General features: G+C 38.2%; 1 long non-coding RNA gene across 1 annotated transcript; it reads left to right on the top strand.

Moving 5' to 3' along the window:
• The first annotated feature begins 1,163 nt into the window (after positions 1–1,163).
• Positions 1,164–2,013, top strand: LOC107670537 (uncharacterized). Its single transcript, XR_001632098.1, has 2 exons — positions 1,164–1,199; positions 1,966–2,013. It is a non-coding gene; the product is annotated as an uncharacterized LOC107670537 (long non-coding RNA).
• The last annotated feature ends 4,091 nt before the right edge of the window (positions 2,014–6,104 follow it).

The raw sequence follows: 6,104 nt of genomic DNA, 5'->3' as shown, positions 1-6,104 counted from the left end.
TAGCGCTTCGTGCTCATACAAAAACAGTTCGTGCTGCACTGTATTTGTTTTGTCCTATCAAATCTATCATATGTTGTTGCCTTATTAAAAAATATGCTATACATTTAAATCAGAATCAGAAGAGCCTTATTACCTCTCTTCTCATGTAGTCCACGACCATCTCCACAGTTTTGAGCGTGTTAAGTTCCAGGTTGTTAAGTGCTCTGTAGGCAAACTGAAGAGGATCCAGCAAGGGTCCAGTGATGTCCTTCAGGTAGGCCAGGACCAGTCTCTCAAATGACTTCATGATCACAGACGGGTCTGTAGTCATTAAGTCCAGTGATTTTGGGCTTTTTGGGGACCGGAATGATGGTGGAGCATTTGAAGCAGTAAAATTAATGTATTTTAATTTTATAGTATATACTTATTTATAAATACATTCATGAATGTTTTTCATTAATGTTTTTTTTTAATACAAATAGCAGTGTGTTCACTAAATGTTTGGATTTCTAAAATTATTGTGCACTGATTTTTCTAGAATAACTTTTGCTGCCGAATTATCCACTAACCTAGTTTATGATATATTTTTGTCATAGATTATGAATATACATATATTTTTTTCATATTTTTCTTTATAATGAAGTAGTCTGTATTTAGTAGATTGTGAAAGAATGATTATCAGTTCCACACACAGAGATATATAAATTCTACATTTATTTAAATGAAAAAAAAAAAACTTCACTGCTATCGGATCGGTATCGGTATCGGCCAATACTGAACCCTGGGTATCGGAATCGGTATCGGAGGCGAAAAAGGCGGATCGGAGCATCCCTAGTACTGACCAGGCTCAACCCTGCTTAGCTTCAGTAGGCAACCAGTCTTGGGCTGCAGGGCGATATGCCTGTGGCATTACAGCATTCAGTGTTACTGAATGAGGCTTTTAAATTGATGTGCTCGACACTCTTACTTTTGTGCCAACACTCTTTTAATATAGTGATATAATGATTTACAAAGAGACAACACTTCTTGATTTCGGCAAATCTGCTTCTTCCACACAGAAATTCAGCTGGAATATTCCCATCAGTTTACAAATGCAGATGAGCATCAAATCATCAGGAAGAAATCTGTAAAGACTGAGTTTATTAAAGAGGACAGAGAGAAGATGAGAGATCCAGAACCCTGCAGAATCAAACACACTGAAGATACTGAAGAACAAACAGGTTGGTGTTTATTCTTCATTCTTCACTAATAATGCTGACGGTTATACAGTTTAAGTAATTTTAGATTTTGTTTGATGTAATTGGAAAAATCTTTAGAGATCTTCAATAATATAACTAAATCAAATAATAAGGGACACTTTCTATGAAATGAGTACTTTATGCAACATCTGTTAGATAACTGTGTTGTTGATCAAACTTATTTAAAAGTTCTTCCTTCAGAAACATGGGTTTTGTGCCTATTATGTTTTAAAAATCACAATTTGAAAATCAAGGTACCTCATTCATGGAATATTTCAGGGACGTATATATAAAATATACTAGATGTATTTATACTGAACAAAATTATAAACGCAACACTATGAGTGGCCTTTTATTGTGGCCAGCCTAAGGCACACCTGTGCAATAATCATGCTGTCTAATCAGCATCTTGATATGCCACACCTGTGAGGTGGATGGATTATCTCGGCAAAGGAGAAGTGCTCACTAACACAGATTTAGACAGATTTGTGAACAATATTTGAGAGAAATAGGCCTTTTGTGTACATAGAAAAAGTCTTAGATCTTTGAGTTCAGCTCATGAAAAATGGGGGCAAAAACAAAAGTGTTGCGTTTATAATTTTGTTCAGTGTGTAAAACTGCATCAAAATTATCAAAATTTTGTATAGCAATTGTAACTGATGTAACTACTTTCTGCTGTTACATCAGGTTTCAATTTTATGTCTTTTCACTTTTTTATGAGTTACAACTGTTTTTGCTTTTATTTCAGAGTTGACTGAAGAAAATGAGCAGAATGAAGAATTGAGTGAAGTTGAGGGAAAAAATCACTTCAAAACTGGAGAAAACCCTTTGAGTTGCTGTCAAAGCAAACAGATAATTTTAAAGAAAACAAGAGCCAAGAAATCTTTCACCTGTACTCAGTGTGGAAAGAATTTGACATGCAAATATAATCTTGAGCTTCACATGAGAATTCATACTGGAGAGAAACCGTTCAAGTGTTCACACTGTGACAAGAGATTCAGTCAGTCAACAAATCTGAAAATACATGAGATGTTTCACACTGGAGAAAAACCATACAAGTGTTCACACTGTGACAAGAGATTCAGTCGGTTAGGAGACCTGAAAATACATGAGAGGATCCACACTGAAGAGAAACCGTACACATGTGATCAGTGCGGGAAGAGTTTCACACGAAAAGGACATTTTACGGGGCATATGAGAGTTCATTCTGGAGAGAAACCGTTCTCTTGTGATCAGTGTGGAAAGAGTTTCACACACTCAGCAAGTCCACAGTGAATAAAGTTCATCTTCATCTTCAAAACCAGCCGATTCAACAGTGAGATTCAGAGCAACTCAAAGATGGAGTTCCTCTCCAAAGAACAATGTCAAAAAAATGTATTCTTGTTTTTCATTTTGCTTCATGATATAAATGATATCATTGTGCTTCCTTATGAGTTTCATGTTGTTCAATTGTCTTATAATGCATATGTGTCACTTGTAGTGTGCTTACTCTTTCATGAAGGAAAGCAGAAGTTTTTACAAACCGTTCTTGTTCAGGGAGCTGAAGAAGAGGCTGTAACACTTTTAAGAAAGACTTAGGTTTATTTTAAATTTTGTTCTTCACTGTGGTTTCTAAAATGACTAGTTATTCTTCCACTTATGATGTATTTAGGAAATGCAGATGCAAGATATACAGTACTGTCATGTAGCTTTGTAATTAATCCTTATTGGCACGAGAGAATCCACACTGGAGAGAAACCTTACAAGTGTTCACACTGTGGCAAGAGATTCATTCTGTCAGCAACTCTGAAAATACATGAGAGGATCCACACTGGAGAGAAACCGTATGCATGTGATCAGTGCGAGAAGAGTTTCAGAATAAAAGGAAGTCTTGTGGAGCACATGAGAGTTCATACTGGAGAGAAACCGTTCACTTGTGATCAGTGGAAAACAAGATGTTTGAGGTAAAGCGGTATATTAGAGAAAATCTGATGTGTCTTGAGGACTTTATTACTGTGACGTGCGTGTGTCTGTTAAGTCGTGCATGACCGTAGTAATCCATTATTATAAGTTTACACCACTGATCTATAATAGAGAACTGGATTGCTCATGACGTTGTGAAGCCACTGCGCCGCCATATTGGTATTCCCAAGTATTCCCATGCATTCTAGTGAATTAATAGGAAATCATACGATTTTAATGAAAAAACATCACCTAACGAGTCAGCATTTTTATATCTGAGTTATCAATGTACAACGCAAACATCCTGCATGTAAATTTGGTTATTTGTTTAATGTTGGGAATTTCCCCTGCATATTAAGAAGTTAAGTATCATATTTATAACAGTAGCAAACATCAGATGAACATGATAAACAGCAGATGGACGAAATCCTCAACATATGTATTACAAATGACAAAGTGCTCACGAAATCTGAATAAAGATTTATGCTTTGTAATGATGTTGTTATATTGTTTTTATATGTACAGTAGTCTTACTGCAAATGTATCAACAATGATTTCATTAACAGAACATTTCATTCATGATTTCATTAACATTTTGAAGCAGTTCATTATTTAAATTCACTTTGTAGTCGTTTATCGTCCCCCAGGTCAACTGGGCAACTTCTTGGAGGAGTTGGATGAGTTACTTTCAAATTTTCCTGAGGATGGTACTCCTCTGGTACTGCTCGGTGACTTCAACATCCACCTAGACCCCTGGCTGTCCGATGTTCTCTGTGAACATCGCTCTAGACTCAGGGCTGCAGAGAGGAAATGGCACAAATAAAAAAACTCGACCGACCTTAGTGTGTATCAGTCACTTCTCTCTTCCTTCTCTGCAAATGTCTCCACTGCTAAAACGACATACTACCACAACAAAATTAACAACTGCTCTGACCCTCGCACACTTTTCAAAACTTTCTCTTCTCTTCTCTTCTCTGTCCTCCTCCCCCTCTGCCTTCATCAACTCTTACAGCTGATGACTGTGCAATTTTCTTCACAAATAAAACAAGAACCATCAGTGACCAATTCCCCACACCACAAACTGATGATAACTTCATAACGACAAATACACACTCTCTCTCCTCAACAGACGATGAACACTATTAACAGCAATTATTATATGATGCAATCAAACCTATAGCAAAATGTGGTAGTTCTGTATGTTGTTTCAGGGTTGGCATCATCTGAGGTCTTCTGAGGGGTTGGCATCATCTCGTCTCAGGTGTTCTGGATCCAGACTGATGCTTGTGAAATTCCTAGTTACCACGGGATGCAAATCCCGATTGTAGCATGATAGAAGGCTAGTTAGGTACACAGGGGCTAAACCATTTTGGGCCATAAAAGTAGTAATATTTTGTAACTGATACGGAGCTTAATAGGAAGCCAGTGCAGAAACTGCAAAATTGGGGTAATATGATCTTATTTTCTTGACCTGGTAAGGACCTCAACTGAGACTGCCCTGTTCTCGGTTACTGAAGCCCTGAGACTGGCAAGAGCAGCTTCCAAATCCTCAGTACTCATCTTGCTGGATCTGTCTGCTGCTTTTGACACAGTTAACCACCAGATTCTCCTGTCCACCCTCATGAAGATGGGCATCTCAGGAACCACACTCCAGTGGATCAAGTCTTACCTCTCAGGTAGGTCCTTCAGGGTGTCTTGGAGCGGTGAGGTTTCTAAGTCACAACTTCTTGCTACTGAGGTTCCTCAAGGCTCAGTGCTTGGACCACTTCTCTTCTCCATCTACATGTCGTCATTAGGATCTGATGAACTAGCTTTTCTGCATCAGAAACAGGTAACATGTTTCGTAACTTGGCAATGTTTCTAAGATGGAAGAATTCTGTTTTTGTAGCATGGGAAATATGATTTTCAAAAGACAAGTTGCTGTCTAATATAACACCCAGATTGTTGACTGTAGAGGATGTAAGCTGACCATATACAAGTGACCAAGAAAAGTGTTTGGCCTAAGCCACTGGTACCTGTCTCCAAGATTTACTATAGGGACATGTACTACACCTTTGTCCACAGGCAAAATACATTTTGAGATTAGAATATTAGCAGGTAAAACACCCTCCTCACCTGTTGGTGGCTTCAAAAAAACAGAAGTGATAACGTATTGCAGATCCTACTCTTACAATCTCTCTCTGACCTTTTCCTGGACAGTGCCCGGCTGGTGGAATGACCTCCCGATCTCAATTCGAACTCAATTCGAACTCAAATTCAAGTCTTTAGCCATTTTCAAAAAACATCTAAAGACGCATCTTTTTTGCCAGCACCTGACCAACTAATTCTAGCACTTGCCTATTCTATTCTGTTCTATTCCATTCTATTATTTAATAATAATAAATTTTTTTTTTTTTTTAAACCTAGCTTCGTGTACTGTGCTAGACTAACTGAGACTTATCATGGCACTTGTATACTGTTGTTCTCTCGTGAATATTAGCAGGTAAAACACCCTCCTCACCTGTTGGTGGCTTCAAAAAAACAGAAGTGATAACACGAGCCATATTCTGACAGTAGTTTGTGGGGACCCACTGAAGGGAACCCGCAGGAACTCGTATTGCAGATCCTACTCTTACAATTGCCTTCCCCACCAAACCAGTCCCTGCAGTCAGAGCTAGACTCTGGCATTCCAACAGGGCTCGTTTCCACTCCTTTCCTGCCTGCTGTACTGTAACAGAGGCAAATAAAATCTCCTTCATACTGGCAAAAAAGGTCTTGATAACAACAATTAAGAATATTCATACCAAGAAGGCCTGGAACTGAGAGCTTTTTTTTGCTTTGTCAAGGAATCCTTAGGATCTCTCATGATTAGTACTACCATCTTAGGGAGAACTCTACCCAAAACCTCAACCTCTAGCTCCAAATAACCACAATACGGAATTTCCAATCCATTAGCAGTCTTTAACT

This window comes from Sinocyclocheilus anshuiensis, unplaced genomic scaffold (assembly GCF_001515605.1).
Source record: "Sinocyclocheilus anshuiensis isolate Anshui unplaced genomic scaffold, SAMN03320099.WGS_v1.1 scaffold1242, whole genome shotgun sequence".
Lineage (NCBI taxonomy): Eukaryota > Metazoa > Chordata > Actinopteri > Cypriniformes > Cyprinidae > Sinocyclocheilus > Sinocyclocheilus anshuiensis.
The sequence above is the reverse complement of the archived record's forward strand: the minus strand, read 5'-3'. Positions and strand labels throughout refer to the sequence as shown.